This window comes from Balaenoptera borealis, assembly GCF_965194805.1.
Source record: "Balaenoptera borealis genome assembly, chromosome: 15".
In the NCBI taxonomy this organism is placed as follows: domain Eukaryota; kingdom Metazoa; phylum Chordata; class Mammalia; order Artiodactyla; family Balaenopteridae; genus Balaenoptera; species Balaenoptera borealis.
Genome location: NC_138871.1, coordinates 48490352 through 48502409, shown reverse-complemented (window position 1 = coordinate 48502409; position 12058 = coordinate 48490352). Strand labels below are relative to the sequence as shown.

At 34.3% G+C, this 12058-nt stretch overlaps 1 long non-coding RNA gene across 1 annotated transcript in view; it reads left to right on the top strand.

Annotated features, from left to right (window-relative positions):
- LOC309612505 overlaps positions 1 to 12058 on the top strand; it is a 564995-nt gene extending 552937 nt beyond the window's left edge. The window contains exon 3 of the long non-coding RNA XR_014235226.1: positions 1 to 12058. This exon is cut by the window's left edge and continues 17692 nt beyond it. This is a non-coding gene — a long non-coding RNA (uncharacterized lncRNA).

The following is a 12058-nucleotide window of genomic DNA, read 5'->3' as shown; positions in this document are numbered from 1 at the left end:
GTGGTTGGCTTTTGTTTAGTGGAACATACGTATGTGGTTTGTTATCATTACCAAGTAAAGTTTGATTGTCGCTAGCAGTCCAGTGTAAGTACAGCTTCCTGTAGCTCTCCTCAATGCATCTTGAAGAAAAGTTGCATTCTGTTATAAATGTGCCCTACGGTACCTATCTCCATACTTAAATATGTAGGAGAGAAGATTCAAAGCTAGTCTATCCAATCTTCCAATCGTGGTATGGTTCAAGGTGTAATTGGCATATTTGGTTTTTATGGATTCTAAGTCAAAAATAACAGTTCTATCCTTGGAGGAAATTATCAAGAAATTTTAAGTTCTGTTTGTGGGATGTGTGTGTGTGTGTTTTCTTTTTTGATACTACTTGTAAAAACTAAAATATATCAAAATTCTTGTGCTTTAAAGACTCAATATAGTGGTATTTAAATATCCAGTGTATTTGGGTGTGAAATAACATGATTTATGCTTCAAAACTATTAACAGTAAAAAAAAAATTTTTGCTCAGTCATGCCAGAGGGAAGATTAAATTATTTTCTGTCCTCTTTCATGGAATATTATTACAAAATTCTTGTCAAATGAAGAAAGAAAAAAATACAGTAGAGGTATATCATGTACTTAATTAAATCAAAAATAGATTTGGTGGTATTTGTCAATGTGTTGAAATTTTGAGTTTCTGTTAATCATTTTTCATTTTAAGTAAATATTATTTCATACTTAATTTCATATATTATTTTCTTAAAGACCTCATACTCTCAATTGCATAATCTCAGGCTCTATAAAACCTGAATCTTTCTTCATATAGAAAGAAATAGAAAGCCCTGTGCACTAGTCCAGTGACAGATGGTGATTTGTACTGGTTTGGTGATAACAGAGACATGGATAATTCAGAGATACCTGGTAGATAAAACATACTATACTTTGGAAACTAGATTCAATGATGTCACAAAATATGTATTAAAGAAAAAATTACATTTGAGCCAACTCTCCAGTTTTTTACACACCATTATTTTTCCTCATAAGATTGGCCACCTTTTCACACATTATGTTTTTAATTCCTAACAATCTTTGTAAATATTTTGGTTAGACATCATTGTCCTTGAGTTATAAGTAAAAAGGCAAAAGAAGTTTAGAGGACTGACTCCCAAAGTTCTTGACCTTAGTGTTATCAATATAATCTTGATCTTTTCTTTTCCTTGCTTAGCTGTTCTACAATGATTTATTCAGAGCTATAATACAATGGTTAAATTTCTCAATCAAAAATGTCTCTATCAAAAGCAAGAATAGGAATAGCTGAGGCTAGAAACTTTGTGGTCTAAACTTAGAACCAGAATAAATAGGTAAATCTCTCATTGTCTGTGTGTGTGTGTGTGTGTGTGTGTGTTTTACCTGAAATCCAATGGTAAAAATAAAGAATTTGTCTTTCATTTCAGGCAAAGTTCTTTTTTTTTTGTAAAGAAATCCCAGTGATCTATGTTGTCTCTTTTTTTAAATAAATTTATTTTATTTATTGATTTTTGGCTGCGTTGGGTCTTCGTTGCTGCGTGCAGGCTTTCTCTAGTTGCAGCGAGTGGGGGCTACTCTTCATTGTGGTGCGCAGGCTTCTCACTGCTGTGGCTTCTCTTGTTGCGGAGCACGGGCCCTAGGCACGCGGGCTTCAGTAGTTGTGGCTCGCGGGCTCCAGAGCGCAACCTCAGTAGTTGTGACTCATGGGCTAAGTTGCTTTGTGGCATGTGGCATCTTCCCGGACCAGGGCTCAAACCCGTGTCCCCTGCATTGGCAGGCGGATTCTAAACCACTGCGCCATCAGGGAAGCCCTAAAGTTCTTTTTGCAACAAGATAAATAAATAAATCGAAATACTATATAAAAGGCCAATTCCTTAATATTTTACTTGTTTGCCTTAATCTATTTTGTTTTCTAATACATACTCAATGTCAACTGCCAGAGGTGAAGCAAGCTTTTGATATTTCCCTTTAAACTTTCCCTGTTAGACTTGGTCACTGAAAATCCCCTGAAATTGTGGTTTGTACAACTGATCATGTTTCTGTACATTATTATCCCTGTTATTTATATTTCTCTAGTCAAGCACTCTCCACTCTCCCTCTCTGCCCTAGCCTCTTTCAAATATGTGTTCAATTTCCTTTTCTAAGCACTGGCCCTAGAACCATATCATTTACAGATATTATCAAGTTGGGACTCAAAAGCCAGAGCAATTCCAAGTCAGCGTTTAAGTTGGAGCCCTATGGTGATAATTCATGTGTTATAAGAAACTGTGCAGGGGTTTCAATAGGTTGTACACTGCCTTCCAAACCCCTGGTGACCCAGTATAGGAACAGAGAATAAGGCAGTGCTGTGCCTCACTTTGCCCTCATGGTGCACAGATGGAATGTTTGTAAACCATGTCCTTTGTCGAACATAATAAAAGAGTGGTTTCCAGAAAAGAAAAACTTATTGTAATTCGTTTTGTAAAGTGGATAATTTGTTTATAAAACATCTAACCACCTACCCATTTTTCTTGCCTGTATATTTCAAAACTTTGTATACTATATCCCTCTGCCTCTTTGGAAGACTTATTTCCAGACTTATCACTCTTCTTTCTGGCAACTATAATTTCTTCATTTCTTTTCTTTCTTTCCAATTGAAAGACTTTATATATCTCTCAAACCTGGTACATTTACTCCATTTTCACTGCTACTTTCTTTGGCCAAATTGCCACATTCTTTTCCTGGAATACTGTAATTACATTTGAGCTGGTCTTTTCTGCATACACCTTTTCTCCTTCTTATTTCCTACCTCTAGTATTCCCCAAACTGTGGCCATAGTGATCTTTATACAGGTTGAATCTTTTGCACCCTGTTTAAATATGACTTTTCATTAAAGTTGAAATCCCAAATCTTGCCAGCTCATCTCAAGCTCCTCTTCCTCTTATTCTTTGCACTCTACCCAAATTGGCTCTTTTCAGTTCCTTTGATGAATTCTCCCCCCTGTTTTATGTTACCAAATTAGTTCACTCTCATATCTCGAAGTTTGGTTTAATTGTCACATGTTCAAAGAAGTCTTAAATGATAAACCAGATTGGGTTGTATACCCCTCTTTTATTTCATAATACTTTGTATTTTTTTCCTAACGACCTCAGTTTCTAGATTGTATATACATTACTATTGTGGTTAAATAGTAAATTGAAAAATTGGTTTTATAATGTCTACCACCTTGGCTAAAATAAAAGCTCAAAGAGAGCAGGCATTGTATCTACCTTGTTTAACACTAAATCTCCAATAGTTCACAATTCCTTTCATACAGTAAGAGTTTAATAAGTCTTTGTTGAATGAAAAAAAATAAATAAATGAATTATCTTATTCCAGAACTGAAGGCTTTTGATGATATCCTTTTCAAAATTCTCTTGTAACTTGACTTCTGGTGAGCTCCATCTTCCTGAATTTGCTTCTATATGTTTATTTCTCTTTATCTTTTTAATGTATTTATTTTCCTTATTTAAGCCTTTAAATAGATAATTTTTGCTTGGGTGTATTTTGTTTTCTATTTTTCTGAAGATTAAGACTTGGCTTCCTTTGTCTATCCATTTTATGCCCTACTGGAGAACTCCTCCATTTTCATTGCCTCAACTACCGCGTAATTTATTGGAAAAAAAGGAATCATACTGGTCCTGTGGTTCAGCCACTTATTTAATGGTTGAATCTTCTTCACAGCCAAACAAATGTTCATTAAACTAAAGTTAGATATCTTTAAGGTTGGGAATCTCCTTTATTTTGAAGCAAACAATCACAATTTCAGGCAGTTTGAATGGTTAAAAAAATAATTTAATGCCATTAAATTCCATCTCATTGTAGTTTCCATATACATAGACATACACACACAAAGTCTTAATATTTGAATATAGTTATCATGATCCATGGGTATTTTGTTATTTTAACCAGTTCATATATCCTGTGGTTTTATGTTTTCTCACAGCTCTTTTCATTTGCCTTTGTCTCTGGCCCTCCTAATATAGGGTAACTATTGTGGAAAGTAATATTCCGGACCTGGTCTATCCAATTACACTTCTGCTACCTGTAACTACACTGTCAATTTTATTCATCACAATCAAGAAACCTTAGCTATTAAATATCACAAACTGTGATATATTTTTTCTGTATGTAGTATATTTATTAAGGGCTCTGTCAGTTCTTCCATGTGCAGATAGAATAATCCCAAACACAATAAATTCTGTGCCTAATATATTATCTTTTTAAAGCTGTTTCATCATAATCTCACTCTTGTCTATCTTGTATGATAATGGAATCATAATTTGACATAATTATATTAGTTATTAGATATAATTACTCAGCAAAATTTACTATTGAGTCCACACTATTATAGGGTAGATACATACTGATATTTTATGTAGCTCATTATAATAGTTATATTTTCAATTCTTTTTGTTCTTTCATTCTTTTTTTTTTTTTAATATTTTATTTATTTATTTATTTATGACTGTGTTGGGTCTTCGTTTCTGTACGAGGGCTTTCTCTAGTTGTGGCAAGCAGGGGCCACTCTTCATCGCGGTGTGCGGGCCTCTCACTGTCGCGGCCTCTCTTGTTTCGGAGCACAGGCTCCAGACGTGCAAGCTCAGTAATTGTGGCTCACGGGCCCAGTTGCTCCGCGGCATGTGGGATCCTCCCAGACCAGGGCTCGAACCCGTGCCCCCTGCATTGGCAGGCGGATTCTTAACCACTGTGCCACCAGGGAAGCCCCTGTTCTTTCATTCTGACCCTTAGAAATTTCTCTTCCCTTGATGGAGATTCCCTCCTTATTTACTTTGTATTCACAAAATATTTCACATTATACTAATCTACAAACACTTTGATATATAGCATTTCTATTTTTTTTACTATTAAATATAACCAAATACTATATAACCAAATACTTCAAGTTATACAAGGAAACTAGCAACAAATAATACAACCACAAAAGAACCTTAGCCACAACCTTTCATGAAGAAAATAAAATATTTGAAGAAATGATGTACACATATATGAAATTTTAAGAGAAGCTAAGCAAGTACTCAAACTGTAGCCCAATCTCTATGAAACTGCAGCTTTGAAGAAGAAATTAACAGTGTAGACCTTAGAGCCACACTGCCCAAGTCAAATCTAGCTTAGAATTTCCTCATCCAGTATTGTTATATGGATTAGAAGAGTTAGTGTATGTAAATTACTTACAATATTGAACGACACAGAATATTCAGCTATTACTTCATCTAAAACACTCCCAGGCACATGGAAAACATGAAATAAATATTGTTAAATGACTAAATCAAAGAATGAACAGAATTGATATGATTATTCCATGAGGACATTTTAGAGAAGGAAAGTCTTGTTCATCATTACTCTATTATAATTTTTACAATGAGAAATATAATGTGTAGAAAGGGCATGAATCACAGATATCATATAAATTAAACTTCAAATATCTAATTTTATGGTATCAGAAATCATGTGCAGAATAAAATCATTCATTTTACTTAAAAATGCCTTTCTAAATTTTTTCAAACTGTTAATTAAACCAATTCTACTTTTAATATTATCAAATGATCCCCCAGTTCCTTTTGGCAATTGATACCTCACTCAGCCATCCATGCTTTCTAAATCAAACTTCAACTTTCTTCTACATTATTAATGCTAAAATTATGCCATAGGGAAATGAATGAAGATGTTACAGTAGAAATGAAGATTGTTTAGTCAGGTGTTTATAAGTACATCTGGTGTAAAGACTAAATAAATCTTAAACACTGAAGCAGCATAATGAAAATAGAAACTCTTGGACAAAAACTGTCCAATTTTGTATACATTTATCTAAAAATTATTTCTAGACAGAATATTTTACAGGACATTCCTCCAAAGTATTTTCTTGGTTTTCTCATTTTAGAATTCAAATGTTACCTATTTTTTCTCTTTTCCTGAGATTTTTCCAGGGAGGTTTGTGTACATTAAAACTTTTAAGAAAATAAAATATAACTTGAGATTTTAAAAGAATAAAGTTCAATATCATTACTTCCCTTAGGTAGTAGTAAAAAAAGGTGTATGATATTTTTATGTTAATGGAATTACTGATGAATTTATTGTGTTAAGTATATTCATTGTTTATTAACATGGTAGATATCAGAGGGTATAAAAGAAGTATCCTGCCATATTTTTAGAATATTGGTGTTTTAGACTCTTTGAAAGAATGGCCAATATAATTAGCATAACCATGTGATTTTTTTGTTCAAACTATGACAATATTTAATGTAAAAATGGGCATGATTAATAATTCTACCAGAAGAATAGATAATAGATATTCTAGACCAGATGAGGTAATTGGTCAGTAAATATGTTCGCATTAAAATAATAGTACTACTTCAGAAGGGTACACTTTTTAGGAGTTTACTAAACAGGTTAAATGGCCCCATGCTAAATAAGCAAATCTCAGGGTCATGTGGGACATGAGGAAACATCTTGGTCAACTCCCCATTAGGATGTTTGGATATACTCCATAATACTTCCTAAAGTTCAAATTTGAGTGGCACAAGTGACAAGAAACTCAGTGTCTTTTAATATATTGCATTATAAGACAGCTCTAATTGATTATAAAGGCATTTAATATTTTTACCTCAAGGCTGCCTTATTCTAACACTTACCTGTTTGTTCTAAGTTTTTTTTCAGAGTTCAGATAAAATCAGGTAAATTACTTTTTCACACAATAATCTTTCAAATATATGAAGACAGCTATAATGTCCCTACTGAGTCTTCAGATCTCAGCTACTTGCCCTGACTAGTCTTCTCTAGATGTGCTCCAGTGTGTTAATATTATTTTAATGGGTCAATGTTTCTATTAAAATATGGTATACACAAATGAATCCAAGAATACTCACTGATTTTTAGTTGTGAACAGATAGTCTTACTTTGCTCTTTACTGGACGTAAAACATTAGGGAATACTGTGTTCAACTGAAGAGTGAGATGATGAATTGGAGCATATTTAAGGAAAAGTATTTATTTAATTTGACCCATTATATTAGAAGAATGTGAGTTGTGTGTGTATTTATGTGTTCCTTTTCTTTAATCTATATCTCTTTCCTCCATATATTTGAAGAACATCTGTTAGTATATTAAACGTTCACAATTTGAAAATGCAGTTTTTTTATATTTAACTCAATATGTTGAATGTAAATATAGAGTAGCCCATGCAAAAAAAAGCAAATTTAAGCCTGAAATTCTCTGAAAAATAATATCACAGTCATAATCAGTGTGGGAAAGATAATCACCTTGGCAATGAGGTGTTAAGGAACTGAACAAGAACATACTTACACTTGTCATAGAATAACACTTAAATTATGTATTTACCTTGTTGTGGGCTACATGGAAACATGTAAAAGAGGTTTGTCCTTTTTTTGGTTATGTTTAGGTTATTCAAATGACTTGAATTTGAGTACCAACACCCACAGAACTGGGATTTCAAGTGAGCCTGATGGTGCAGCAAATTTGGTTTGGATGAGACAAGTCCAGATGCAAATGCATAGCTATATCAGCTGTGGTTTCAGTGCAGACATATTGCTGATCTGTTTTAAAATGATCAAACTCCAAGCCTAGTGGTCATAAATTAATTATGCTTGGAACTCTTATAGAGGCATAGGAAGAACTTAAAACAAAATGAAACAAAACAAAATTGAGTTATTCTACAGCATAGTCTTTTCTTAACTGGAAATTTATAGGTAAAATACTAATTCAGATAATTCAGATGATATTTAGGTCATATGTAGAGTATAAAGAAACTAATAATGGTTCAGTAAAGCCCACTCAATAAAATATATTCGGATCATTATAAGTACTCAGCCCTTAGTCATACACTCTGAAAGACAGAAACCCCTAAAAGATTACATTCCATATAAGTGGAATAACAGGACACATTCCCAAGGAACACAAATATGTTGCAGTGCATGATCGAATACCAAAATGAAAGTTATGAATCGAGGAAGGAGATATTTGCTAGAAAGGCTTTTGATGCTGGTGGGACTTATTTATAAAGGCCCAAGTCAGAGGGGATTGAGGTCAACAGTAATGAGGAAGGAGAGTCATTAAGGGTATGCCGCATGATTACAGCTCTCACAAAGGCTGGGCTGCAACACTCCATGGTCTCTTATTTAATGTTGCATTATGCTTTTTCAATTTTAAAATTTATGTAACCCTTGTGTCTAATTTAAAAAACACTCAGTTCTTCCTATTTCTGTTTTGGCCACAAGTATGTACATCTTAAATACTTATTCAATCAGCAACTATGGATAATTAAATAAATTTCTTTGTCTAGAAAGCCAAAAAAATTTTTTTTAGTGCAAGAATATAGAAGCTCTTTCCCAGCTCCCTTTTCCTTTTACCATTTAGGTGGTGGGAAAATATTTTAATTTTTATATTCTTGCAAGAAGGACAGCGTTTGGGGGATTAAAAAATGCATTTATGTTTCCCAATGAAGTCATGATTTCTTGCATAATTTTATCTCTAAGCCTTATGTGCCATGGAAGAAAGGCTACTCACCAGCTCAGAAAATCAGCTCAAAGAAGATTTGCTAAATATGTTTAACAAGAGTCTTGAAAGCCACTTTTTGTTTGTTTGTTTTGTTTATTTAGAGGGGAAAAAAGCTTCTAAAATTTTGTTACTCCATTTACATTTCAAGGGACCAATCTGGTGGACTAAATAATTGAGCTTTATTTTAAGCCAGTATAAAGAAAAGTGATTTGGTAAAATGCCAGTGTTCTTGCCACCACCTCCAATCCCTCACCATGATCACTCTTCCATAAGACTACACCTTGGAGGAGAGGGGCTTAGAAATTTTACGTAAATACAGGTGAGTCAAAATTAATTGAAGATAGTTGCCTGCTTCTTCAGACATAGTGTGGGGAAGCTGCATATCCTTGCAGACTCCCAGCATTTGGCTATGTGCCATAGAATATGAAAAAATATGTCTCAGAAGCAATGAAACTGAAATTTTTGTGGGAGGCAGCTTGATAAATGGACTTGAGGTAGGATTCCTGGCTTACTAAACTATGGGGCTGAGAGATAGGTTCTTCATGTGTTCCCTTGAACCCTAGTGAAATAATGTCGAGTCACTGAGAGGAACAGTGGACTGTCAATGTCCTGACATTGAAACAAATAGACCACTGAGTATGAGGAGTATTTCACCAGGGCCTCTAATCAGGTCAAAACACTCAGAAGTGAGTACCATCAAAACATTCAAAAAGACAGATGGTACCTCAGTGGCCCCCAACCCAACAAAGAATAGAGCTAGGGCCTGCCCCTTCCCCACATGCCCAGGTAAAGCTTAGCCTTACACTCTTTGATATCACCTTGGAGAGGAACAGAGGAAAGGAGAGGAAATATGAAAGGCTATGAGAATCAAAAACTAGAGTTTAAAAAACTCTTTAAATTATTGACTCAAGCTAGTTTATAAGCTTAGGCCCAATTTGCTGTTCTTTGTTTCTCTTAGTTTTTCTTTACTACTAAATGAGTTGGATGAACTGACTCGAATCCCTTTAATTTTGCAACCTCTGTTATTAAACCTCCTCAACATGGATTGTGCACCTACTACAATCCCTTGATCAACTCAGACTCTCACTTTCCCAAATGACTACTTAATACCTTTCCCTCTCTCCTTACACTTACCAGTAGTAACCCCATGTTCTGCATTCTCTTCACTGAAGAGACAGAACCAGAAGCGAGGTTTGTACTTTATTTACCCCCTAATTGGTATTATTCCTTTCATGCTTGCCCCCCTCCCAAATCTGTTCTGAAAACAGAAACCAGAATGATGTTTTGAATATATAAATCAGATCATGTCACTCCCTCAGTGCCTTCCCATTGCACTTTGGATACAATCCAAACTTCTCCCCAAAGTTTACAATGCCATATAAGATCTTGCCCCAGAAAACCTACACAATCTAATCTCTTGTATTTCTACCCTTTCACAGTATATCCTAGGCACTCTGTGCTTCAAATTCCCCTAAATATTTGCATGTGTTCCCATGCCAGGTACTTTAAACTTACTGTTCCTTATATCTGGAATATGTTTTCTATTGAAGATCACAATATTTAAGTGAATTCTTCAGAGAAGACTTTCCTGACACTAATCTAAAATAGCCCTGCCAGCATCACTCCCCATTTCCCATGCCCTGTTTCATTTTCTTTTTAACACTTATTACTGTCTTGCTTATTTCTCTTTTGCTAGGATATAGAACAGTTTCTGACACCCAAAAATTGTCTTAATAAATATTTTTGAATCAACACATATATCAATAAATCTCTTATAAAAGGATTAATACCATAAAACAATTATCTTATTACAAGTAAGTAAAGAAATTCAGGAGATGATGTAAATAACATCACTGAAGTAAAGGACTTAGATAAATATAATTTGTCATTTTTAGTGGTTATTTGTAATTGACCAGCTTAGTCATCTGGACAAAGTGACCCAGATGAGAGAAAAACCTATCTATGGCTTAGATCCTCATGTGGTTCAATTAGTTTTTCCCTATTTTGCAGTCACAGAATTTACCATGTCCCAATCAGCCATTTTGTAATTATTTCCTCTTGTTCACATTCAGCTGGAACAACACTAATCTGTTCCCAGTAATAGAAAACTATTCCCAACTGGCTGGTCAGTAATATCATCATCATATCCTTATCTGCAAAGAGATAGTTTACAGAAATAAGAGGAATTACAAGGTTTCACTTTACCTTTGATCTAGCCAAACACAATGCTCCTTTTAGAATCCCATTTGCACAAAGGAGAAAGTTCTCCTTAAAGACAATCAGAAAGGAAACCACTTGGGTCTCTACTGATTTTAGATAAATCAGCTGGAATAGGTTTTTTTTCTACTGAATTTTGGTATATCAACTTCCTGCAGAAGAAGTTTATTAAATAATATGGAGAAAGTAATAAGGAGAGAAATCATATAATGTTCAAAGCTTTAAAGAGGTCTTCTGCAAGGTCACTGAAACTCAGATGAAATTCCAGTTGGGTCTCTTTTGTTTTATTTACCATAGTGCTGGAAGTTGAACTTGGCAGTTAGGAGCCCTTTTGCCTTCTGAACAATTGTGGCTTGAATCCATTCTTCATACAGAAAATAGTTAGAAAATATCTTTGATGCACGTAATTCAAGTCTGGAAATGGTTTCGATGCTAAGCAATTGTTTCTGAAAAGACCCTGTGTTCCAAATAACTGCAATTTTTGCATTCAGTGCTCAGCAATGGCAAATAAATTGTAGATCTTTCTAATTTACTTCAAATGTCATTATTCAGCCCAGTTTTATTCACCTTCACTGCAGTTTTAACAGTCTATATGATTCTTGTTCATGGATTAATGAGAGCTTTTTCTTTTTCCCCAAGATAATGCTATGTTGACTTTCTAAAGCTGCTTTTTAAAAGCAAAAGGAAACTATAACATCTTTCAAATGCATATATGAATCACATCGTTCATAATTGTAACTTCAAAACCAGATATCAGATATGATCGCATTTCAGCTTAGCATGTATACAGTTAATGCTGGCCAGCTATCTTTTTAGGAGACCCGAGGTGTGGTATTAATTATGTATATTGTTACACACCTGTAGAAAATCAGCCTGCCATTCTGGAGCTGATAAGAAAATTAAATGTTAAATTCAGACTGCGTTGAGGGGGCTTTTTCAGTTATGTGTGCCATCTTTTGCCTGAGTGTTCCATATTCAGCCCTGTTCATTTTCATGCAGATTACCAGGTATTTTATGAGTGAGATTAAAAAAGAATGTTTTTTTGAAACCCTGCATCTTCTAGTCTATATTATATTGTCAGGAGAAAGGAGGAGGAAACTGCTGTCCCATTAACTATGGAAATATGACCTACAATCCATTGCAAAACTACTGGGAAAAAGTGTGATATTCCCCATCCATACAAGAATGGTGGTTTCCTAGAGGGAGGATGAAGATTCTCACTGACTTTTCATATATATATATACATATATATATATGGCTTTTTATTTTTCTTCTTA